At 46.9% G+C, this 26,565-nt stretch overlaps 1 protein-coding gene across 3 annotated transcripts in view; it reads left to right on the forward strand.

The window, feature by feature from the left end:
* Window positions 1-26,565, forward strand: part of PIK3R5 (phosphoinositide-3-kinase regulatory subunit 5) — a 287,692-nt gene that overhangs the window by 45,644 nt on the left and 215,483 nt on the right. Inside the window, exon 1 of one of the 3 annotated variants that reach the window (XM_085616832.1) lies at window positions 11,966-12,040. The exons of the other annotated variants lie outside the window; for them this stretch is intronic. The gene's annotated coding sequence lies outside the window, so the exon portion shown is untranslated. Of the gene's footprint in view, window positions 1-11,965; window positions 12,041-26,565 lie in introns of those variants that run through there. 3 annotated transcript variants of the gene reach the window in all.

A 26,565-nucleotide genomic window follows, 5' to 3' on the forward strand; every position in this document is an offset into this window, starting at 1 on the left:
GCACACACACATGCTCTAAGGGCATGTGTGTGCGCAACATGAAACTTTGAAAAATGCACAAAAGTGCATTTTTCAAAGTTTTTGCAAATTACCATGCAGTTCATCTTCATGGTAATTTGCTCCCCCTATTAGCGAAATCGCTAATTTTTTAACTTTGATGCATTGCATTTAAGGAATCTCACTTTGGGATTCCTTAAATGCAATCGCTATTTAAGGAATCGGTATTTAAGGAATCCCTATTTAAAGAATCGCTATTTAAGGATTCCTTAAATAGCGATTTCTGCTTTTGGGTTGATGCATTGGGATTGGGTATTTTTTACTTAATACCGGGAGCTATTACCGAATCGGTATTTTACCGACTGGATTTTGGGTTGATGCATGAGGCTGAATGTTCTAACTTATACCATGCAGTTTGCATACAACTCTCTGATGACAGTTCATAGGTCACTTTGCAATATTGGGGTCGTAACGTTTGAACTGCAAGTAGCAAAACGTTCTGTAACAAAAGCAGTAACCTAGTAAGTGAGCCACATAAAATACAGTTCTGTGATTTGTGTGGTACAAGTTCTTTGCAGCAGGCCTCATAACACTCTGTGCTACTTTAGCAGGAGTGGAAATGCCACTACATAACACTCTAATCTAACTCCAGCAGGAACATTAATCACTAAAGTTATCTTGACATTTTCATTGTTGCCTGAAAACTTCTGGACAAACAAGGAACTCTGCAGCTGGTGCTTTTTAAATCTCTGTTATTTCTAAACACAGCACGCTGAGGTCAGCCCAGGTGCGGCTGCACCGGTCGCACCACCCTAGAGCCGGCCCAAAACAGAACACCCCCTTCAGTCACTTCTTCTCTCTGTATCACATTACACCTGGTGCTTTTGGAAAACAAAACACAGAATAGTATAGACTAGCATGACTTCAGTTGGTCTTGATGGAATAGGAAGAGTTTTTATAACCAGTCCTGATTGGCCGGACGAAAAGGGGAAGGGGCGGCAACCAAAAAGCCACAGTTCCTATCGGAGCCCAGCGTTTTACAAAACCGATGACGCCAGCCAATGAAATTGAGGGGCGGGGCTTCAAGTCCCCTTCTGAAAAATCCTCATCTACAATATATCTCGCCAAAGCGTGCAGCGCATGCGCTGCAACGCTAGGCGAGACCTAAAAAGAGGAACCAAGCACAAAGGTATGCACTCAACATACTTCTCAAGGATGTCATACAAATTGCCAAAACTAATGCGATGGATTGGAAACAGGTTCTATTTTCAAGAGTATAGATCTATAGATTAACTCCACATTACCCCACCAGAATGGTCCCTTTTGAGTTGTTCAGGGGCAGAAAACCGAATTCCTTGTTATGTACGTCATGTATGAATGAATGTGAAGTTGTCTGATGAGAGATGAAGTAGACAGTGGGGAAGATAAACGGGAAGAAGGTTTGGTTTGACAAGAAAAGTGCTGCCAAAAGAGCAGCTGCGTTTCTGTGGGTGATTTAATCAGAATCTGTGCCTGGTGAAGAAAGGGGCTAGTACTCAGTTCGCAGCACCCAGGGGAGTAATTAAGTTGTTTTTCAATGCTGGAAAGACCGTAGATCCCAGGATCTCAACAGGGTCGTTTTGGGCAAACGATGTAGTAAAGAGGAAAAGTTATCTTTTAAAGATATGAAAGTGGAAGAGAAATACACCTTAGGAAGAAGCACATGCTTGGAAGGAGAAAGGAGTAGGAGTAGAAGTAGAAGGAGAGTTACACTTTATAAAGTAAATTCCTTTTTTTTTATTTTCCCATCATGTTTAGCTTATTTGACGTGTTTTCCATCTATTAAGAGAGAGGAGTGTGTAAACTTAGACTGCGAGTTCTAAAACACTGAGAGAGTTAGAGAATGTAGTGAGGTGATAAGAATATGGAATGGCATCTTTTGAACAGTGACAGATAGATCTGGCGATAGCTACAAATGGTACAGTGGGTGATGCATTTTTCTTTACAATACATCTTAAGTATTTCAGCAACCTACTAGCATCTCGTCATCGCTCATAGGAACCATCTTATTTCTCCTCCCAGGCTTTTGTAAAAAAAAAATATATATCCTTCAAACTGAAAACCCAGCAAGTGAAAGCCGTCAGGGTGAATCGGCAAAAGTCAAAATGCTGATACAATATCCTCCTTTTCAAGGAGGGCTCCTTTACTAAGGGTCTTGAACGTGGCTTAATCTAGGGAAGCATACGTCACTCAGCAAAGGGCAGGATCAATTGCATCATTCACAGATTCGCCATTGGGGGTAGACAAGTTATGTATAAGCCACTGGCGTAACGAAAGTTGAGGGGGTCCCCCTGCAAGGTACATGGAGGGGATTGAATCCGGAGTTCCCAGGCCTGAACACTGTGCAGAGGGGGTCCCCTGCGGCTCAGGGCCCCCCGCACTGCGGGGGATGCAAGGGCCTGTGTTAGGCTACTGGTATAATCCTGAACTTACCAGGCTCCTTTTTTGGGACCACTGCCAAGGGGAGCAAAGTTGTCCAGAAGTTCATGCTAGAAGGCACCAGCCGCCCTGGCCAAAAGTCTCTTCTTCTCCATCTTCTTCCTGGCTATCTTTGTTAAGTGCTGGGGACTACTGATTCTTGCAAAACTGGCTCCCTAACATTCCTATTGCAGGTAGTCTGAAAGCGTAACAGAAGCCTGAGCGAATTTGTTAAGCCACTTGTGGATTAAAATAGGAGTTAAATCAAGGAAAAACCCCTGTGCTGCACTTTTGGGCTCCCTTTTATTTAGACTTATTAAAGCATTTAAATCTCAGGGTGGACGGGGACCCCACAGAAAGAACAATTGTGCTTGAAAAGTACCAGCTGGGCATGTACAGGCTTTTGCAATAGGCCCAACAAGCCCTGCCTTTTCGCTGTTTATGAGCACACTTCTTTGTATCTATCCTCTTAGAAGCAGGATTATGAATAGGTCAACAAAAGCCCCTTTCTTAATATTTTCCTTTACCTCCTCCATCATATGCAAAATCATTGATCCCTGGGTGAGAAATCAAGGTTACAAACCTCACCTTTCTTTTAGCTGTTCCTTGATTTGTCCTGCATTGAGGTGGTGACTGATGCTGCTGGTAATGATGTTGAGACCACCGGAACATTTTGGCCAGTGATCCTCATCACCCCTTGAGAGAGAGAGACACGCCTGACCCACTTGCACCCTTCCCCACGTTAACCGACTGACTAGAGGACCACAAGTTTGCTTCTTCTTCTCCCATTAATAGGTCTAAGACTCCTTGCAGTGGCTGGGTTTTGAGTCCTGCAAATCAATAAGAGAGGAGACTAGGAGCGAGTTGAAAAAGGTCCTGAACCAATGCTCCTAAAAGTCATATGTTATTCCAACGGATGGTTACAGTTCCTACACAAAGAAAGGGGAGTAACAGCCAATGGATAAGCTGTAGATAGTAGGGGATGTCTCCAAGGATAGAGTGAGTGTGCAGAGTGAGGAGAGAGTACTCCTTGTTGTGGTACTTGGTGCCCTCACACACCCTTGCGGATGTTTAGCATCATCATTGGGCAAAGTTGCTCCTCGTGGGGGTGGCGCTGCAGTCCCTCACGGGCCCTTGGTTAGGGGCTCTCTGGTGGAGTTCTTTTAAGGAGTTGCCGCATTTGTGAGTGTGGGTGTGTGGGTAGGGGTGTGCTAGTGAGTGCAGGTTATAAAATTGAGACAGGGTCCAAAAATAATTTAATTAAGAGGTCCCTGGTTCAAACTAAAAAATTCACGGGGATGGATATGCACGGTAGTGCTATTTTGAGAGGGGAAACAGAACCAAATAAAGTCCCACTTCTCTCAACCCGTGTAGTGTGTTAACAAAAGTGATATTAAGAAGGTCAACATGTTTCGCGCTATCTGATGGTCCCTATTGGATCCAGGAGCGCTTCGTCAGGACCAAGAAAAGAGTGCTGGAAGATGGGGTTCGGGACAAGACAGCCCGTAATCCCATTCGTTACCTAGGTCTGGTATGCTTGACAATTCGTGTCCAGAATCCGTTTTTATGCGTAAATCCTGTTCACAGCCTAAGAGGAGACATAAAAAGAAGGGGGGGGCGGAAGGAAAAGGGAAGAGACAGTAACATATCAAGGGTACGGATGTAACTTAGACACTAGTGCACACTCTGTGCTCCGGTGCCCAGTGCATGAAACCAACCGAGATCGTTTCATTGTGTTCATGCGTAGTTTGAGACAGAGTGCTAGGATACTGCCCAGCGCGAACGTGATAGTCCCAAAAAGGAAATATGTGTGACACACGAAGTGGTAGTGACTCACTGGAAATCAACACTGCAATGGTGCTGGGTGGACACAGGTTTGTAAGGAGTTGTCATATGTGCCCGTAGTGTGGGGTGGTACGGTACTCTAGAGACTATGGCACATCCAGAGAGTAGGGGATTAGTCAGGTAATAAACCCGTATCTCAACTAATTGTAGTGGGGAGAATGACTTTACAATATCAGGGCGGTGCGAGTACCGGTCGTATATGGTGACTATGGTGTTACCGCCGGTGAGAAAGCTAGCACGGTGTTACTCTAGTGCTATGTACACGTATGGTGAGGCAGGCAGACAGGTGTAGAATGACAACAAGTATAAAGTACACAAAACGAGGGCGCAAGCCTACCCTCTCCTACTCGGTGATGGGCTCCGTCAGCGTGAGCCGCGTAGTAAGGCTGTAAATAATAATAATTATTAAAGGTAAGAGAGAAGGCTACGAGTAACGATACCTGAATCGAGATAGCTGCTTGTACGTCCCGAGCCGATGGTGCCGGTACTTACTTAACGCGTTGCCTTACGTTGCGGGGTGACCTACCCATGCGGTTGCTCTGCCGGTAACATTTGTAGTGATAAACCGGTTGGGTTATGTAGTGCTACCGGGCAGGAAACATGCCCCGGGTGATGACGTCCTCTCAGAAGCGCCCGCAAGTCAGGATGAGAGACGGAGGACAGAAAGTGTCTGGGCTGATGGCTATAGTGGCCATGTTGGAATGGTATATACGGGCCACATGGCACTATGTGGAAGGGGGTGTTAAGTGGTAACGGGAGGTCAGGGAGAGGTTAATGGTGAAAGGTATCATTCAATACCTTAAGAGAAAAGCCTCTCAAGAAGACAAATGGTATTGTCGGCGATACCAACATGGTGAAGAGATGGCGGTCATAATTAGTATATACTCACTAAGAGTGGGATGCTCGGGTCTGAAAAGGAGGAAAATGGTAGGGTGTACCAGGTCCATGCTGGACGTGATGGAAACGACTTGTCGGACAAAGTCCTAAGTAGGGGATATGTCCTCAGCGCTCTAAGCCACGAATCAACGGTCACGTGATGTAACCGTGGCAGTACAGTAAGTGTGGAAACTATGATAATACACGTTAGAGCAATGCTGTGTTAACAGCAATGGTGTCGAGAAGGACACTTTGCTTGCTATATAGGGGACTACAACGAAACACATTGTTAGTGTAACTGTCGTTTAATGGGGCCTCAATAAATAAGCACCCAAGACTACAGATACAACAGTTAACATATAGCATAGTATCTAAAGGGACCTGCCCTAGGACGGAAGTGTCATGTAATCCGTGTCTTAGTTTAGAAGGTAGTTATGTGGCTAGTGTCCCTGATACTAAGATTATTATAATCGTGGGCTGATAGTATTGATGGACAATGTAGCTAGGGTGCTAAGTCATAAAGTTGTGGTGCTTGATGTAACATGCTACCTAAGATGATCTCGTGATATACCACTAACGGGATAATTCAACCCAGGGAATATCTTCATTAAGTCCCCCTTTATTGCTTCTCAATTTGAACACCCATCGTTGTTCCTGCCTAAACAGTGTGGATGCTGACCAATGGGGATTAGATTCGATGATAGTCCATTGTAAGCTTTCAGGAGAGTGATTCATTTCCAAGAAATGGCTTTGTAGTCTTGTTGCTGTGCGTTTGCACCGAATCGTGCTCTTATGTTCCCCAATTCGTGTTTTGACTGGTCTCATAGTCATGCCAATGTATCGTGACCCACAGGGGCAGGTGATCATGTAAACACAATTTTTTGTGTTACAGTTGGTATGGTGTAATTGCTTCCAAGGTTTTGCAAGTCCCAGATCAAGTTCCTTGGTGATGCTAGTCAATGGGCATACTGTGAACGAACCACATGGATAATGACCAGTTACCGGGGGAAGATTCCATAGAGTTGGTTGCGTTTTGATAATGTTCCTAGGGCGTGTGTGGACTAGCATGTCTCTCAGATTTCGTGTTCTCTTGAAGGCAAACAGAGGTTTAGGTCCTGGTTGGAACTCCCCCATCTCCAGGATCTTCCAGTGTTTCTTGATTATTCTCTGGATTTTGTTGGAGTTCGGGGTGAAGGATGTCACATATGTTAGTATATCTGAGGTGGTTTGTTCTTTGATTTCCAGTAGAGCTTCTCTGTGATTATTCCTGGCTCTTTTGCGTGCCTGCTTCACGATTTTCTTAGGATATTCTCTTTTCATTAAGTTCTCTGTTAGAGTGTCTGCCTCTTTTTCGAATTCCATGATGGTATTGCAGTTGCGGCGTAGGCGGAGGAATTGCCCAACCGGTAAATTGTTTCTTAAGGCCTTAGGGTGGTGACTTTGGAATAGAAGTAGACTATTCCTATCTGTGGGCTTTTTATAGTTGGTGGTCATCAGACGCCCTTCTTTTAGGGATATCAGAAGGTCAAGGAAATGTATTGATTCAGATGACAATGTGCCCACAAATTTAAGGTATGGATTCAATGTATTCATCCACGTAAAAAATGTCTGACAAGTCTCTTCATCCCCTTTCCAGAAGATGATTATGTCGTCGATGTACCTGCGCCATAACAGGATGTTATTGTTATATGGGTTGGTCTCTGTTAGGATGTGTTCTTCTTCAAAGTTTGCCATGTATAGGCAGGCCAGACTCGGCGCAAAGGTGCTCCCCATGCTGGTGCCCTGTGTTTGGTGATAGAGGTTGTTCTCGAAGGCGAAAAAGTTTTCTTTAAGTGCTATCGTCGCACAATCACAGATGAAGGTAATTGGAGTTGGTGACGGCCATGGGTCGATGTTGCGGAGGGCCTTGTCAAGGACCGCCAATGTGGCATCTTGGGGAATGTTAGTATATAATGATTCCACGTCTAAGGTGACCAACAGGGTAATAGACTCGGGTGCGGCGAATCGTTCAATGAGGTTGAGCACCTCTGTGGTATCTCTCAGGTACGTCGGGGTCTTAGTCACCAGGGGGCGTAGGAACACATCACAGAATTTGCGCAGGGGTTCCAAGAGGGAGTCGATCCCGGACACAATGGGTCTGCCTGGTGGGGGGGAGATTCCCTTATGAATTTTAGGGAGGCATTAGAAGTACGGTGTACGTGGCTTTTTGTTCAGAAGGAATAAGGCCTCTTCCTTGGTAATCCATCCCTCTACCTCTGCTTCAGATGTTAGGTGTTGTATCATGGTCGAGAGGCGTGTAGTAGGATCTTCATCGATGGATTCGTAATACCTGATGTTAGATAACTGTCGTATGCATTCATCATCATAGACACGCTTATCTTGGATGACAATAGCCCCTACTATCTACAGCTTATCCATTGGCTGTTACTCCCCTTTCTTTGTGTAGGAACTGTAACCATCCGTTGGAATAACATATGGGTTTTGAGTCCTCCTGCTCACATTGGCTGTGTTCGCCAAGCTTCGCTAGCCATGGAGCATTCGAGCCAAGCTGGATACCAATCCTTACCTTCAGGCTGACCTCCCCAAGGATCTTTTCCTATTATGGTCTCTGCTGCAGCACGGCAAGGGTCAGGAGACACCACATGCACCACCAGAGTCCTTAATACCCCAACAGGCTGGGGGTCTGAGGGTTTGCTGCCCTTAGTTTAGCATTATTCTTTGAGAGCTTGTCCACGAGGCAAAGACAGACTTATGAAACACCACATACCTGCGGGGACATTCCTTCATGGAAGGTGTAGTGGTGGTATGACTAGGTACAGGGCAAGGGCTGAGGGGGACACTGTAATGTGACCAACTCCACTCAGTACAATCCAGTCTGCCCATCACTAAGGCAATGTTAGCATCCTTCCCTGCTGGTTCTTTTCTCTTAACCAGCTTGGGTACCATGCTCTTCAGATGAACAGCCCAAGAACACACTATCACTTGTGTTTGACCTGTGGCAGACTACAGATGAGGAGAGGCAGGAGTTTACATGTACAGAGAAAAACAGCCCACAACTCCACACAACATATGTAATTCACAGCAGTAACAAATACAAGGAGCAGTAGATCAGGGGACAAGCGGGAAATACACTATTCTGGTGAAAAGGCGGTAGGCCACAGCCTGTGAACAAAAACTGAAATCAGGGGAGGCCTTAGAGCTGCAGCGCCTCCAGCACATCGGCAAATGTGTCTATGGTATTTTTGTAGTGCAAACCTAGTCAAAAGGCAGCGGAGAGCTATGCATGAGTAAGCACAGCAAGCGTGGCCACCTGAGGGCTGGAAGCTTGGCCAATGGGTGAATGCGGTGGCGAGCGTCAGTCTTGCAGTCAGCAGCACAGCCCTGGGCTTCTAGAATGTTTGCATAGTGTCTGTGATAAGCTGATGCATGTCTGTGACACGCACACGTATGTCACTCTGTGGTAATGTAGGTGTATCGTGTTCTGTTATAATGAAGATAGGAAGGTTATTGTCATATTGCAGACACACATTATCCTGTGATAATTTAGGTGTTATCACTAATATAATAAAGGCTTCCAGTTTTCCCTTTCAGCATAATAATATGGAGAAAAGATTCAATTCTATTTATTTTTATTTTTAAACATGATTATCTCGCTATACTGTTGCAAAGTCTACCAGAGCAATGACCCAGGTCAGTTATCAGCCCCACCACAGCGCCCGCCCAATGAATTACCGACACATGCATTCATTCGGAGCTGTCCACAAAAGTGATACATTGAAGGTCTTTTCTTACTGTGTCCATCTCTGGTGCTCCACGGTTTTGCATGCAGAAGTCTCTATGAGGCAGAAGCTCGTGTGTAGTGTGTGCTTGGACTGTTCGGCCCTGCTACCCTTAGGGAGCCAAGAGTGCACAGGTAGTAGAAGGAAGGAACCAGCTTGTTGGAATGAAATAGTACCAAAGGCCCTGGTACATCTGTGGAAAATAATATTACCATCACGGATACCTCTTCAGTAAGCACTGAGTGTCCTGTACCTAGGGAAAGGGCTTCACATGATGTCACCACCAGTTTTTCATCTGTCTTTGATTGACATTGCCAGTGGTTGTCAGATACACAGCCCAGCGTCATTGGACACTTCCTTTGTAGATGAGCTCTCTGTTGGGTGGTGCACAGCCCTCAAGAAGAGGATTTCAATGTCTTTACATCTACAGAACACATTAGTTAAAGGTGTAAAGGGTGACACTGTATGGACTATCCTACCCCCAGCACACTTTAATCCAATCTGTAGTATGTGGCAAGGAGTTTGTGAAGATCTGTGTTTTCATACAGACTGCAAAAGACACACAGATGATGGACGGAATGCAGAGCAAATCATATATTCACCCCCAGTCAAGAGATCTGGGTTAAATCCATTGTTCTTTTTCTTACCATGCCACCCCAGTTTAGACAACAATATGCAAATCAGTTTTGACCCTGTGTCTCATGGGAACATTCCAGCCCGAACTCATACAGACTGCACTGGCTACTACCCAATAAGGCATCTCAGGTGCAGAGACCACATTAGATCATGTGACAGGGATTGTCACTACCACACGCCCAGTTCCCTTATGATCCACCCCCCCTGGATAGGGCCATTTTAGGTATCACTGGAGACCTCAAGCTTTACAAAAGCTGGAAGAAGCATGGAAGGAAGGGGCTAATGAGGAAGAGCATTAGCCATGCAAGAAGTGTAAGGCTGGAGTCACAAGTCTATGAGTCAGTAAAAGAACTTCGCATCAGCAGAAAATATGCAAATATTTCAATTGTAATGAAGTGCAGACGGCAGCGGTCCGTGGAGGGAGTTCCGTGGGGCGGAAAGGCGGGGCGGGGGAGGGGCAGGGTGGGGGGTACTAAACACCGGAATATGTATATGTAAATAAAACGAATTTCATAGTGCGCGCTGCACCGCATTTTGTGATGTAGGGCGCGCTACGAAATTCGTTTTATTTATTTGTTTACTTACCTCCAAATATCCATGTGCCGGTGTTTAGTACCCCCCACCCTGCTTCTCCCCCGCCCCGCCTTTCCGCCCCACGTAACTCCCTCCACGGACCGCTGCTGAGTGCAGAATGAAGTCAGTCTTGTGCTGGGTAAAATGGCATTGATCTCAGCAAAGTTTGTGATTTCTTTTTGGAGATTCATGAGATTTCTGGCCAGGAGCTGCAACAGAGTCAATAACATGTTAGGAGATGCCTAACTATGATTGTGGCTATGCCAAGCCAAATATTGTGAACGCAGTCTGGGTGTGATCGATTAATAAATCAATCATTTAAAAAGTGCAGCAAATCACCCGTGAGGGTCTTGAGGCGCAGGGTTGCTAACTGCTATGAGGTGATCTGTTCAGTAGGACAGACCAGGTCTTGAGTTCTCTCCTAATTTTCTGAAGCGATGAAGTGGTACTGAGGTTCAGGGGATGGGGTGTTCCAAGCTAAGCTGCTGGTACTTCATATTGCAGTGCTTTGTATGCATGGGTCAACATCTTGAACTGGCATCTCTTCTGGATCGGGAGCCAGTGTAGCTTCCTATGGTGGGGTCTGATGTGGGTCCATCTGGGGAGCTTGAGAATGAGTCTTGCAGCTAAATTTTGTATTGTCTGAAGTCTCTCCAGGAGGAGTGCAGTGATTTCCACTCAGAGTGTGTTCCTGTAGTCCAGCCTGCTGATAATGAGGGCCTGCCTGACGGTCCTTCTGGTGTTGAGTAGGAGCCACCTGAATATCTTGCGGAGCATGCGTAGGGTGTGGAAGTAAGCAGGTGAGACAGTGTTTACCTGCTGCTTCATGGATAGTTTGCTGTCCAAAATTATAGGGAGATTGAGGGTATGGTCTGTCAGGTCGGATGGTGGGATGAGTTCCGCAAGCCACTATGTGTCGAACCATGGCGAGGTGTTGTTCCCAAAGATGAAGATTTCTGTCTTGTCTGTGTTCAGCTTGATGCAGTTATCCTTCATCCAGTCAGTGATCTTCAACACACATCTGTGGAAGTTGGCTCTGGTGGCGGCGAGATCTTCTGACAGCGACAGGATGTGTCGTCGGTGTGGGAAGTTATGTTGAGTCTGTGCAATCTGACGGTGTTGGCCTGGGGGTTCATGAATGTGTTGAAGAGGGTGGGACTGAGGGATGATCCTTGGGGGATACCAAAGATGATCTTCGTGAGTTCCGAGGTGAACAGTGGGAGACAAAATCTCTGGGTTCTTCCAGTAAGACATGAGATTATCCATTTGAGGGTGTCTCCCTAGATTCCAATGGGGTGGAGTCTGTTGACCAGGATGTGAAGGGAGACAGTTTCTGAGGCGGCAGATAGGTCCAAAAGGATGAAGACCCATTTCACCGTGGTTTAGGAAGGCCCTAATGTCATCGGTGGCTGCGATCAAGGCTGCCTTGGTGCTGTGGTTGGCTCGGAATCTGGTTTGAGAGGGGTCCAGGAGGGTATTGTGTTCCAGGTGTTCTTTAAGTTGGCAGTTGATTGCCTTCTCAAGAACTTTCACTCGAAAGGAGAGGAGGGAGATGTGTCAGCAGTTCTTTGGTTGGGCTGGGTCAGCAGATGGTTTCTTCAGGAGGGGCCTCACTTCTGCATGTTTTCAGTCCTCAGGGAAGGAAGCCAAGGTGATGGAGGTGTTCAGGACTTAATTGAGCTTGTCACCAAACGTCTTGCTTCCGAGGTTGAAGACGTGGTTGAAGACGTGATGTTGTTCTCGGAGGCTTCGGGATTGGAGAACTCCTTCACGATGATGAAAAGCTCCTTGCTGTGGTTTGTGAAAGCTTCTATGTGGTCTGCTAGTACATTCTCCTTTGTCAGCCGTGATGCTGGTTGAGTGCTGTCCTGAAGGCGGTAAGGTCTCTACTTTCTTTGCTGGTGTGCCACTTCCTTTATAGTTGCCGGCAGTTGCATTTGGTGGATTGAGTTGAGTTAGCAGATCATCACATACTGAAGATAGAGGGTTGTAAATGTCTGCCCTATGTAGTATAAAGGTAGTGAGTGTCAGGAATCGCTCTAGAAGGAAGTGATTTAACTTTCTTCTAAGGTCAGTACGCTAAGGGCCTGATTATGAGTCAAGCAGAAAGAAATCCTTGTGGGATACCTCTTCCCGTGATGACAACTGGCACAGTGTCCCCCCCCATGGGTTCTCTGGGAATAGTACCACCAGGCCCACTTTTAGTGTCCAGGATTTCTGACCAGTAAAATTACATGAGGCTTTGGCTGCAACAGCAACCAAGGCCCATCCCTCACTTCTCACCAACATTTTTCTCCGACAAGCGGAAGTATTCGGTGCAATAACTAATCAGTATTATATGGCCTGAGCAAAAATACATGTAATAATGTTGAAGAATCTTACATTTCACTTTGCCTGCTTGATCTGTGTGAAGTGAACATCCTATTGCATCTCTTATTTTTATTCCATCCTCCAGCTCACCTTTTCCAATACATTTCCAGATTCTGCATGGTCGACCCTCAAGAGCGTTCTTTAGGTTCAGAGAAGTTTCATTTCTTTTAGGAAGATTAACTGGTCTACATTTACCCGTAGCATGGACCCTTCCTGACAATAAAATATATGAATTTGCTTGCACCTCAAAGGATCAAGAATTGAGATTCAAGAATTGGTATCTAAGTAATGGCAAACTGATCGGCTTGGCTTAATGCACATATTCTCTGACCTGCACTGTTTCAAGTAGATAAGAATAAAAGTGATCAGACATTAAAATCAGTGTAGTGAGATGTTTGTACATTTTGGTACATCCTGACCGATTTTTCCTTTCAACACTATGATCCAATAGTTTGTTATGCTGAATCTTTCAAGATGTTGCAACATTAGATGCAACTCTCTGTAAAGTAACTAGGCAAGGTTCTTATTGAGGACATAAGTATTACTTTTCTGATCGTTTGTAGCCACTATGTCAAAATGCATAAATCACTGAAAACTTTTGCTACCAACATCCTGAATGACTTATCTTCTCTACTACACAGAGATCCCTTTTATCACCCTTCCAAAATTATTTTAACTCAGACGTTTTTTCTTACTTGAAAGGAAGCTATAATGAAGACATCTCATTGTTCTCTTTGCCATTTTGTAAGGTGTGGTTAACAATATTTGATAGTAACATTTGTACCTCTTCATTTAGATTTTGTACGTTCTTAAATGAATAAACGAAACCATTTTTCAGTCACTGCGTCCACTTGGCATAATTGAATATGGCATACGTACCCACTTTATCACACATAGGGGCCGATTCTGATCTGGGTCGGAAGGGCACCGAACGCGATCCGGCCGGAAAAACTACGAGCCGTACGTGTGTTTTCTGCCCGACTCGTACAGCTGAACGAGCGAGCAAGTACGATGCGAGCTACGTGAAATTCACCGACCGAGTCGTTTCCGGGTCCGAACCGCTCCGTACGTCTCAGTCGTAAGCTAACCGTGGCGTTCAAAAGATGCGATTTACGACCGAGCCAGTACGATGCACGCGTCAGACAACCTGTGCGAGCCGGAGTGGCCATCTCACAAAACGTCCGGGTGGTTGCCTTTGGGGGTCCGCGTCGGCCCCCTGTCACCCGCAGCCCTACGACTCGGACACAGGGGGAGACCCAAGGGTCCCCCCAACACAGGCATGTACGGTGCGGATGGCACCGGCGCATACCCACTGTAGGGGGTGCCCTTGCGCGAGACGTACCCATTCAGTCAATGGGAGCCCATGTACGCGTCGTACAACCGACTCCCATTGACTTCTATGGGAGTCCGACCGAACCGAGTCCGGCAGCATACGGCCGCATCGTACTCACTCGGTCGGACTGCAGGACTCCGGCTCGGTCGGAAGACACTCCGGATCCGGCTCGGTCGGAGTGCTTTCCGACCCGGATCGAAATCGGCACCATAGGGTTTTATCACTATAACTGTTTTGCTAAGGATTTTAAAACATACAATGCATTTTTCCTACAAATCATATTTACACATTGAAATTAAATTAAAATATTTATAAAGCGCCTCAAATGTCCAAAGACGTCAAGGCGCTGACACATTAACACATCAAGAGCTTTTCTTTGCATTGGTAGCCTCAACATAGCATCTTGCCTCATTCTCCTAACTTTTGAAGTCTGAGACATAAGTTCCTGTTGTTTGACTCTCTTGCCTTCCCCTTTTTTGTTTTTGTTGCTATTTTTATAGTGAACATTGCAGCTTGTTACAGTAACAAGAGCTAGACAGACTTTTACAGGCATAACTGTTTACTAGCATTTAGCCTGATTGGATAAGGCCAACCTTAGTCACGTTGGATGTGTGTTACTCACATACAGAAAAACAAGTTGCTTCTAGGCCCAGCCCTCTGGAGGAGATCCTGAGTGTAGAGGCTGAGGATGGAACAGTAATAGAAGACAGAGCGAGAGGGAACAAGAGTCCTGGGATATTTTAGCCAGGGCATAGTGAAAACAAATTGAAATGTTTTCACCATAGGGGAAAAATAATACAAAAGGTTGGCCCCTCAAGGCTGCGTCCAGTCTATCAGATGTATGCAGTAGTGATATTATAAAGGAGTTGGGACTCATCTTTGTTCTGATGAATTGCTCACACCGAACAGACACAGTGTCACTCATATTGAAAAAAGCTTGGATTACTATCTTGATCAAAATTAATCCTCATCAGTCTCCACTAAATCCACCAGTTATTATTATTTTTTCTTATATTTTATTTAAAAAGGGATTACATCCTTACAAACCAGTGTATGGGACTGATTCACAATGATAAGATACAATTTTGAGTAATTTACTGTTTTGAGTAAGTTCACTACTTTTTGGCTAGTCACACAGTGGAGTGTAAATTTACATTAACATGCCTCAAGCCCTTCGAAAAGGGGAATGGAGCTTCATCTTTTAATGTAAATTACAACTATCAAAGTAGTAGCAAGTGCAGCACCCCACACGGCCAACCACTTGTACTGCAACACCATCCCAAAGAAAATAATGGAGGTTGGGATTTTAAATAAACCCCCTTAGGAAATAATATTAAATTAAATTAGTTTAAATATTTAAAAATTTATATATATATATATATATATGTGTGTGTGTGGTGAGCAAGGTCACTTGTTGACCGAAACGCCTCAGAGTTTGTAACCTGTGAGCGAATAAAAAACACTTTGCACTTACCCATTGGAGTTCGTTGCTCTCTACTTGCCGAAAGGAAATAAAGGAGGGCGAGAAGTAATTTCGATATATACAATTAATATAATGTTAAAAATATATCCTAAAATAACACAAACCTATTATGCCATTTTAAATTATTTTAACAACCATTTTTTTTGTAAAAAGGACTATCAATTTGTTCTATATAATTACATTACATTTAAATAATTTATACATCCAGTTTAAAAGTCATTAAAGCATATTAAACATAATTATGGGGAATTTATTATTTGATTTAAACTTCAGAAAAATTATTTTAATTAAATAATGAAAATAAAGGTATTAGGGCCATAGAATTTTTTTCTTTTGTTTGATATATATATATATATATATATATATTACCTCAAAATAATATATAACATACAAATATTTTTAATATTTTTTTTGAGTTAAATAAACCTTTTTATTTTTCCTATTCTTTACAATGTGGAGATCTCTACCCTGACTGCGAAGTCTCAGTATGGTAAAGAATTGGAAAAAATAAAAACAAAATGATTTAGCTAAAAAAACAAATGTAAATTTTTGTTTTCAATATAAACATTTTCTTGTTAATTTCCAATATACTTTGCGAAACGGAAACTCTGCAGTCAGGGTGGAGATAGCCTCATGATAAGGTATAGGGGAAAATAAAAAAGTGTATTTAACTAAAAAATAAATATTAAATATTAAAGTAAACTCATTTTATAAATTTCTTTTAAATATAAAAATAAATGCTATGGCACTTTTAACTTATTCTGAAATAAATATTTAATTATTGGAAATATATTCAATTCAATTAAAGTTATCTTTTGGAAGTTTATATTACAAAATATGTTTCTACTTGAGGAAAACTTTTATTATGCATGAATAATTATTAAGATTGTTGTGTAAAGGTAATAAAATGTATTAAAATTGTGTTATATCTTAATTAAAATATTGTTACATTCATTTTTAAATTCAAAATAGGGTACTAACATAATTTAGAATGAAACAATAACATATATACTCCATATTTCTTAATGTGAAATTATATTTATTTATATTTTTAACTATTTGTAAAAAATAATGTAATTTAAAATTATTTCCTATGGGGTTTATTTCGATTGCATAACTCCATTCTTGTCAATGGGATGGTCTTGCAATACCAATGGTTGGTCATGTGTGGTGCTGGACTTACTATAAAAATATTACATATTAAATATTAATGTAAATTCATGTTATATATTGATTTAAAATGTAAACATAATGCTACAGCACAAATATTTCTCTCTTTCTGAAATAAATATCTAATTATTGGAACTATATAAAAATGAAACTAAAGTTACTTTTCTGAAGTTTAAATTACAAAATATACCTATAGCTAAAGAAAAAAAAATATGCATTAATACTTATTAGAAGTGATGTGCAAAGTTTATACAATTAATTAAAATGACTTCAGTTATATTTTAATTCAAATATTGTTACATTGATTTTCAAATTCAAAATAGGGTATTAAAGTATTTTAGAATGAAATAATAAATATCTACTATATATTTTTTTAACATGAATTATATTTATTTATATTTTTCTCTATTTAAAAAATAATGTCATTTGACATTATTATTTCCTATGGTGTTCATTTTAATTTCCTATCTCCGTTCTTGTCACTGCGATGGTGTTGCAATACCAATGGTTGGTCATGTGTGTTGCTGGACTTACTACTGTTTTTTTTGTTTGTTTTTAGTAATGGTAATTAATGATCAAGCCTAACTCCTATTAATTTCATCCACCACAAGGAAACTCGAGTAAATGTATGAAATGGTTTGATTGAGAGCACAAGACTAAACCCTAAACCAACAATAGCCACTGAACTAACCACTAATCTTGGACTCTGGAACAGTGTGCTGCATGGGGGAAAGCACTTCAGTGCCTTGTCAGAAGTAGTGAGTGATATATAAATGGAATTACAACCGATAAGTTACACCGCTTTGGACTGCGTTCCTCGACCTTCCTCTCTTACTTCCTTTCCATGTCTGCATTCAGTGGCGGCCATCACAGCTCGCAGAAGGCGGGGATGGCACAGGTGGGATATGCGTGGGACACAATGTAAAAAATTAAAATAAATAAATAAACACTAACCTTATCGCCGGATCTCGCATCTTTGCTACTTCTCTCCTCCGTCGGACTGCAGGAACAGGAAGCACAGCTAGGCTCCCCTGACCAATCACAAGCCTGCAAAGCAGCGTTGTGATTGGTCTGAGTGTCATGGTTTGACACTCAGCCAGGAAATGGGGGCCTGGGCATGTTCTCCTTGAGGCTGTAATGCAGCCTGCGTGGGAGTTAGGGGAAGTTGCGCATGACTGTTTGTCTGGTCTCAGAGGGCCAGCCAAACAGTCATGTGCACATAGGAGTGGGCAAACCACTCCTCCCCTGCCCTGCTCCAAGAGCAGAGCAGTTCTGCCCGTCCGTAAAGCAGCACAGAAACATAAGTTGGTAATAAATCAAAGTTATTATCATTTTATGTTTACTTTATTTGCACTGCTTAAAAGCAGTGGGGCTACGCTCCTCTGGCATAGCAGAGGAGCCACCACTGTCTGCATTACACCAAGGTCCCTTATGTCCTCGTCCCATTCATTAACAAATTGTAGATAACCATCTCCCGACAGAAAAAAAGAGCAGAGGCATGCTGGGACCCTACTACTGCCCCTCCCACTGGGAGTACATAAGCAGTACTTACCCAGCATCCCGTCTGTTCTTTTTTTCTGTCTGTCGACAGAAGTTTTTGCTGTGGTTGCTGGTGCTCCTCCTGCTGGGCTTGAGTGGCTTCCCTCTCTTGGTACTCCCCGTCAGGCTGCCTGGCTGTTCGGTCGGCTTGTTGGCTGTCCTGCCTCCTGGCCTGCCGGGCTTGCTGGGAGGCTGGTTTCTTCCTGGGTGGTGGACTCGGGTGGCCGGCCCTTTGCGGCTGGTGCGCCGGCCTCCGGGTCTCTTCCGGGTCGTGGAGCGCGTCTTCCTAGATCCTGGCTGCGAGGAAGACGTGCTGTGTTTGCTCCTGGCTGTCTGCCCGACCCAGGCGTGGTTCCTGTGGTGCGCCTTGGGTTAGTGCGAGGGAGTGCCTTGCGGTGTGACGCGTGGGGCCCGGCTTCCCTCCCGGGTGAGTCCCGCGTAGCGGTTTCTTTGCTTCTGCGAACTGCTGGCATTTACGGCCTTGTGTGTGGTTGGCCGTTATTTTCTTTTTCCCGCTGTTGGTGACTGTTTGTGTATGCGGCTCCCGACGTTGCAGCGTCCTGTGGCTTTGGTGTGGCGCGCCCCTGCGCTGCATGGGTTTGGGTCCCGCCACCGGCTCCTTCCTTGCGCGTGGGCCACTTTCCTCCGTGGCGTGGATCCTTCTTCTGCCTTTTTGTTGCAGGTCCCTGTCCGGCGGGGGTTCTGTCAGAGAGCTATAGCTCAATAGTGTTTTCTGTGCATCTGGTGGCACGGAAAGAGGGTTCAGCTCCTGGCTATACTGTCGGGATATACTTTGCTGGTGCTTTTGTATTATGTGGTGGCTGCACACTATGTTCGGTGTCAGCGAGGCGCGCATGGCTGGTTGCCACCTCTCTGTTTCGATAGCTTGGTGACGTTCTTCCTGGCCCTTCTGGTTGTTGGGATTAGGCTGCGGGAGGCTCCTGGGGATGCCGGGGTTTGAACCCGGGACCTCATGCTTGCGTTGCATGCGCTCTGCCTCTGAGCTACATCCCGGTCGGAGCACTCCCGGCTTCCCTGCGTGCTGGTGCTGTGCTGCTGGTTTGCTTTTTGCTTGGGCTGCCCGGCTCCGCTGTGTGTCCGGGTCCTTCTCCTACTGACGGGGTTTGTGCCTGTGGTGGTGGGGCGCTCCTTCTGGCTGCTGCCTTGCCACTTGGCTGCCTGTTTTTTTTTCGCTGGCTTTCCAGGTTGGGGCCTGGCGTCGGCTTTCTCTGCCTTTTACCGGCTACGCTTGGGGTGCTTCCTGCTGCGGCTGGTCTGCTCCTCGCGGGTGGCTTGCTGCGGTCTCCGGGCTCCGGCATCTGCTGCCCTGGTCGGTTGCGCCTTGGTGAGGGCTGTGCTTCTGTGGGGGTGCCTTCTGCTTCCGCCACACCTCTCGGGGTGCATCCTGTCGGGGCTGCTCTCCTTCTCCTTGGTTCGCATGCTGCAGGCTCCTCTCCCTTGCACTGCTCCTGGCGTGCTCTGCCCGGTTCGGTGTGCCATTGGTTTGGGCTGTGCTTCTCTGTGCTGCCCGGTTGCTCCAGGCTCTGGCCTCCGCCCCCGCCTGCAGTGTGTGGTCAGGGGGGTGGTTGCGGTTTTTTACTGGTTGCTGGCCGCCCTCGGTCAGGTGGCTTGCGTTTTGTGGCCTGCCGCTCCCTCTTCTGGCTCCGCTTCTCTGTTCTCCTCCCGTGGTCTGCGTGGTGGGTGTTTTCTGTTATCGCCGCGGGCCTTCTTCCTTTGGGTCGCTGCCTTCAGGTGGTGCCCCTGCTCCTGGCCACGCGTGCTTTTGCGTTTTGTTTTGGGCCTTGTTGGGGGGTTCTCCTCTCTGTTGAGTTCGTTTGCTGCTTCTCTGGGCTGTTGGCATTCGCTCTTCTGTTTGGTGGACTGCCTCGGGTTGGCGTGCGTTCCTCTCGCCTCTGTGGTGGCTGGTTCCTTTGTTATTTTTTTTTGCTGGCTCTGTCTGTGCTCGCTTCTGGGGTTCCCTGTGTTGCTGGGGTCTCCCTGTCTGCTTGCTTGCGCCTTCTCCTCTGCTGCTCCTGTGTCGGGGTCGCCTTTCGCTTCCTCGGCGGTGGCCTGTTGGGGTGCGCCTCTGACTGCTACGGGGGGGTTCCTATTGGCTCCCCTGGGTTCCTGTTGGGCCTACCTGGGGTTTTCCCCACTTTCTTGCTACCCCTCTGCAGCCCTGCTTTTCGGGGTGTCGTGGGTGCGGGTGTCGTGGCCTTGCCTTGGGTGTGTTGGGTCCGTCTGTCTGTCCGCCCCTTTTTGGGTGGCCTTCCCTCCGCTACGGGCTGGCTGCTGTAGCCTCTGCTCCGCTGTGGGTTCTGGGTGTTCGCTTTCGCTTCCTGGCTTCGGCGTGGTTGGTTGGGGTTTGGTGCGTGGGGGCTCAAGGTTCCCCCGTCCCTTGGGCTGCGCCTGGTTCCTCTTGTGGCTTTCTGGTGTCGTGCCTGGGCGCTCTGCCTCCTCTGCCTGCACCTGGGTGGCTCGTGCTGCCGTGTGTGCGGCTGTTCTGTTCTCCTTTGCTCCGGCCTGGGGCTTCGGTTGTTTGTCCCGGGGCCTTCTGTGTGCTGGGGTTGCTTCTGGGGTCTGGCTGCTTCTGTTTTTGTTTGCTCCTGCCCTGGCTCTCCATGTGCTTGCCTTTGGCTTGTTTCTGGGTTTCCTGTCCGCCCGCCTGGTTTTCTGTCTGGTGTGGTTGGGCGTCTGCTCTTCCTTTCCTTGGCGTCCCCCCGGGATGTGTTTCTGGTGGCGGTTCGCCTCTTGGTCCCTGGGGTTCGTGCCGCTGCTCTTTGGGCCTGGCTGTCTTTCGCTGCTGCCGTGTTCTTGGCGTGGCGCCTGTTTCCCCTCTTCTGTTCTGCTGTTCCCCCGAAGTCACTGCCAGGTGCCGTTGATTTCTTGGTCCGTCTGCGCTCTGGTGCGTTTGGTGCCGGGGTGGTTCTGGTCTCCTCTGGTTCCCGTGGTGGGTGCCTGGTTGAGTGTCTGCTGGGGCTTTTCCGCTCCTGTGGGGTTTTGTGTGGCGGTTTGGTCGCCTTTTTGGGCTCTGCGTCCTTGCCTGGGCTCTCTTTTGTGTCCTGGCGGGGCGCTGTGCGGTTGTGGCCGCATCCTGGTGGGTCCTTCGGGGCCTTCTCTTGCCTTCGGTTCTCTTCCCGGGCTTGTTTCGCCTGTGTTGGGGCCTGTATGGGGTCCTGTGACTCCAGGTTTGCCTGCTTCCTGCTGGTTCGGGGTGGCCTTCGGGCTGTGCCTCCTTGGCTTTGTGGCTGTGCTGTCATCTTTGGCCTGCTCTGGGGTGTGTTTTGCTGGGCGTTCCTGGTTCTTTCCTGGTTCTGGTGTCCTGGCTCGCTTCTCCCTTGCTTCCCCGGGCTTTGTTGCCGGGGTGTGTCTGTTTGGGTGTCCTTCCGCCCCTCTCTGGTTGTGGTGCGGTTCTGTGGTGCTCTTGCCTCTGTGGGGTCCTCCCTCCTGGCTGCGGGTTTTCCTGCTGCTTGGCCCTCTGCCTTCTCTGCGACTTCCGCTTTGGCGGTTTCCTCTGTTTCGTTTTCCGGCCTTTTTTGTTGTCCGGCAGTGGTGTGCTGGGGGTTTTCTGTTCCTCCCTTCCCTTTGCTTTGGCCTTGGCGCTACGTGGGCTCCTTCCTGTGTTTGGTTGGGCCTGCGGGTCCTCCTGTGTCGTCGGGTTGCTGGGCTCTGGTCCTGGCTTCCTGGCTCCTTTTGGACATTTGTTGCCCTGGTTTGTGCTGTTTTCTTGGCTCCTCTCCGGTGTTGCTGGGGTTGGGTCTTGTGGCCTTTTGGTCTGGGTGCTGTGCACACTGGGGCCGTTTCTTTTTTCGGCTGCTCCTGGCCTTGCTGCGTGCTTGGCCTGGGTGTGGGTTGCTATGCGGTTCTCTGCCGTCTGGGCGCCTGTTTTTGTCTGCCCTCTGTGGTTCGGTGGGTTCCTGCCTGGTTGTTTCCTGGTTTGGGGCTGCTGGTTGTTCCCGGTTGCTCTGGCCTTCCTTCATGCCCTGTTCTCTCTCCCTTTTGGGGTTGGGGGTTTTCTGGGGGTTGTGGCCGGTGGCTCTGTCCCCACCCTTGTTGGGCTTGTTCGTTGTTGGTTTCCGGTCTTGTTGGCCACTCCTTGCTGGTCGGCTGTCAGCTGGTTCCTTCTGGGGGGCGTCTCTGGCCTGTGGTCTTTGGGCTGGCCTCCTTTTCCCTGCTGTTATGGGTTTGGTGCCCTTCCTGTTTTGGCTGGTGGCCTCCTTCCCGGTGGGGTTTTTTGGCCTCCTGGGGTTTTTGTTTTTTCTTTCCCCTTGCATGTCTTTCTGTTCGGTTGGAGTCTTGCTCCTGTTCTGTACCTGCTCGGGGCTCTCTGGGGTCGGGTCGTTCGTTTTGGTGGTGTGGGCCGGTTTCTGGCCTGTGCTTCCTCCTTCCTTGTTGGTCTCAGTGCTTGTGACTGCGCTCTGTTGGCCTTCTTTGGGGCTGTCACGGTGTGCTCTGTGTCTTTGTGGCTGGCATGTCCTGTGTGCCTTTCCGGTGGTTCTGGGCTGGGCGGCCTTGTCCGGTGGGTTGCTTGGCCGTGTCCTTTGGGTCTTGGCTCTGGTTTCTCTGGTTGGCGGCCTCCTTGTTGGGGCTCTGGCCTTCTGTTTTTCTGGGTTGTCTCCGGTCCTTGTTCTGGCCCTGCTGTCCTGTTCTGGGTTCCGGGCCGGTTGTTTCCTGCGGTTCCCCTTTTCCTCCTTCTCAGTGCTCCCTTGGGTTGCTGCTTTTGTTGTGGTTTCCTGGGTTGCTTGTGGGTGCGGAAGGCCGGTTTTCTGCTTTGGAATTCTGTTCTATTACTTACCGGTAATCTTCATTACTCCAGGTCCCGTTGTCCTCGTCCCATTCATGCGCCCCTCCCTCCCTCCCTCCCGTGCGGCCGGCCTTCCTGTCTGGGCTTGGTTGTACAGACGGGATGCTGGGTAAGTACTGCTTATGTACTCCCGGTGGGAGGGGCAGTAGTAGGGTCCCAGCATGCCTCTGCTCTTCTTTTCTGTCGGGAGATGGTTATCTCCAATATGTTAATGAATGGGACGAGGACAACGGGACCTGGAGTAATGAAGATTACCGGTAAGTAAGAGAACATTAGACAAATCTCATCTCTCTCTCTCTCTCTCTTTTTCTCTCTCTGTCTCTGGCACTCGTTCTCTCACTCTTACCTCATCTCTCTCTATTGCTCTCTTTTTTCTCGCTGTCTTTCCCTCTCTCCTTCTCTTGCTGTCTCTCTTTCTCTAAAAGTAAAAACCCCAACAGCACGACACACATGCGCCTCACACATAAACACAAACACGCACACGTGTATACACACTGAAACACATGTACTCTAACTAATGTTACAACAGCATTTCACTGAAAATAAAAGAGGAACCAGGAGGCCACAAGTGTTTTGTTCAGGTCCACTGTTGTTAACCACCAAACTACCAGACGTTCTCTCACATTGAACCCCTGCTAGGGTGAGAACCCACCAGGGCTCTTTGCCTAATCAGGGGAGAGGATGTAGCGTAAGGGCTGAAGCTGCCGACTTTGGAGCTGGTGACCTGCGTTCGATCCTCGGCGTCGGCTCAGCATGCTCTGATTCCGGGTAAATCGCTTAACGTCCCCGCGCCTACCAAATACCGAATGTGTCCTTGTGTAACGTAACCGGTGCTCATGTGAGGCGCTCCAATACCTTTGGGTCGAGTTCGCGCTATAAAAATATGCTTAAAAAGAGAATGTCTTTCTGGTTCTCACTTCTATATTTAAGAACTGAAAAGACAGAAGTTTTGACATAGTTGTGTTTCTGTTGATCACTTGGAAATCATTCTCGTTCTGACAGCACTTCCTGTAACATGAGGAATAGAATCCACCATTGCGTGTTTCTCCAGCGATGAGCATCAAGTGTAGGAGTAAGCAAAAATGCAGTTTTTCCACTGCTTCACCAAATCCTGCATGTCCTCGAGTAACCTCAATTGGTTTCTGTTGACACACACACTGTGTAGTTTTTACTGGGTTATGTTTTCGGAACGTCACCAAATAGCTAATAGCCGGATCGAAAATAATAGCTGGGCACATACAGCTGAACAAATAAACTGAACTGTTGTCAATAAGAGATGACTTTTAAATTAGTTTGCAAACCAAAGGGGCAAGATCTGTATTCCCCTCTTTCAAATTTTGGACTTATAGTGGAGATTGTTCTGCTTACTTTTCTATTTACTCAGGCTTTTCAAACAAACTTTCGTATATTCTCCAACTTCAGTAGATTAGCGCCAAGGAACACCAGGATAAATGTTGCACAAGATCCTCTAACATAGCACAACATACCTTAAGAAAGAAAATGCGTCTATGGTCTCATTTAGAGGTGGTGGGGGTTCTTCCATAAGACAGCAGATGTCCTATCCAGTGGTGGGTGAGGTTCATCCATTCCCAGTGGTGGGTGGGATTCATCCATAAGACAGTAGACGTCTCACCCAGTGGTGGGTGGGGTTCATCCTTAAGACAGCAGATGCCCCACCCAGTGTCGGGTGAGGTTCATCCATACCCAGTAGTGGGTGGGATTCATCCATAAGACAGTAGATGTCTCACCCAGTGGTGGGTGGGGTTCATCCATAAGACAGCAGATGTCCCACCCAGTGGTGGGTGAGGTTCATCCATACCCAGTGGTGGGTGGGATTCATCCATAAGACAGCAGATGTCCCATCCAGTGGTGGGTGGGGTTCATCCATAAGACAGCAGATGTCCCATCCAATGGTGGGTGAGGTTCATCCATACCCAGTGGTGGGTGGGGTTCATCCATATCCAGTGGTGGGTGGGATTCATCCATAAGTCAGTAGATGTCCCACCCAGTGGTGGGTGGGGTTCATACATAAGACAGCAGATGTCCCAACCAAGGGTGGGTGAGGTTCATCCATACCCAGTGGTGGGTGGGATTCATCCATAAGACAGTAGATGTCCCACCCAGTGGTGGGTGGGGTTCATCCATACCCAGTGGTGGGTGGGATTCATCCATAAGACAGCAGATGTCCCATCCAGTGGTTAGTGAGGTGGGATTCATCCATAAGACAGCAGATGTCCCATCCAGTGGTTGGTGAGGTTCATCCATACCCAGTGGTAGGTGAGATTCATCCATAAGACAGCAGATGTCCCATCCAGTGGTAGGTGAGGTTCATCCATAAGACTGTTGATGTCCCATCCATCAGCCCCTCAATGCACTGACTCATTTAGAAGTGGGAGCAGTGCACTGTTTCTAATGTTAGAGCCTCAGCGGGCCCCAAAGTTGGTAATGCCATCCTGGCCAGGCAGCCTCCTCAGGACCACCGGCTCTAGAGCGTTGGTAGGCCTCTGCTATTATGAGATCCTGATATTTTTCTCTTGTCCGAGTCCGCCATAACGTGACAAGACAACCGACATTGTGTTATTTAACTGAAAGTGCTCTGCCTTTTGCCATCTGAAACACTTTGCCGCAAAAAGGACAGCCACACCAGCAGCAAACTGGCCGTACCTGGAGCAGCAGTGATAGGTTTGGCCTTTTGGTGGCCTGCCCACCGAACCTAAAGAGGCTCTGTGGCTTTTTGTAGACACATTGGAACAAATCCTGCAACAAATTTTCTAAAAGAAATATGAGGGAATGTTTTGGCCATACAAGTTACCAAAGCTACAACCGTTAACTGAACAGATGAACTGGAAAAATCAGCTCGCTGTAAGTTCCTAGAAGGAAGGAACTGCTGGTACCAGGTACACCCACAGCTCTAATGGGGTCACCATGTCTAAACATCACTGTATTGCATCTGGAAACAAAACTCGGCAGTAACGTTGTGGTCGTTTAGCCTCGCGCTTGGCATGCATGAGGTCTGCCCCTAATCTGCCCAACCAGCACCAGCACCAGCGTTCCTGTGGCAAAGGCAGCCTAGAAGGTTTTCCCATGTGCAGCGCAGAGTGCCAGGCTGAAGAGTCAATTGGCAATATGCGGAAGTATGGCGGAGAGCTAGATGTCTACATGGGGTTCTTCTTCTGCCCGCCGTTTATGTGAAACCCCACTGCCTTCAAGAAGTAGGCATGGCTAGTCTTAAAGTTGTTCCTATCCAATATAGTTATCTTATCACTGTTAGTTGCCAGAGCATCCCAATTCAAGATGGAGCAAACCTTTTTTTCCTGTGACTACCCACAATGAACATGTATAAGGAGGCCTTGGTCAGAGAAGCATGAGTCGCAGTGCTTTCACAAATATTTGCCATCACTTTCATCACCCTCTTAGGTGCTTTTTGTCTCTGGTTTTTGCTCTTTTTTTCTGTAGCAGAATCCATATGCGTTTCTCTGTCCTGAATGACTATTTGGTGGGTTCTTTCTCAAACCTGTCTTGGGCTAGTGTTGGTGTCTTGCTTATAAGCTACTCTACCATTCATCATTTACAATCAAGAACTGCATAACATAACGTGTAGTTGTAAATTGCACGTTAACCCAAGGGTATTTTTGCGACTTCAGAAGGATGAAAGGCTGAGTGGACCCGCCGGGATTTGAACCGGTGACCATGAGGTCGAACA

Source organism: Triturus cristatus, chromosome 7, assembly GCF_964204655.1.
Source record: "Triturus cristatus chromosome 7, aTriCri1.1, whole genome shotgun sequence".
In the NCBI taxonomy this organism is placed as follows: domain Eukaryota; kingdom Metazoa; phylum Chordata; class Amphibia; order Caudata; family Salamandridae; genus Triturus; species Triturus cristatus.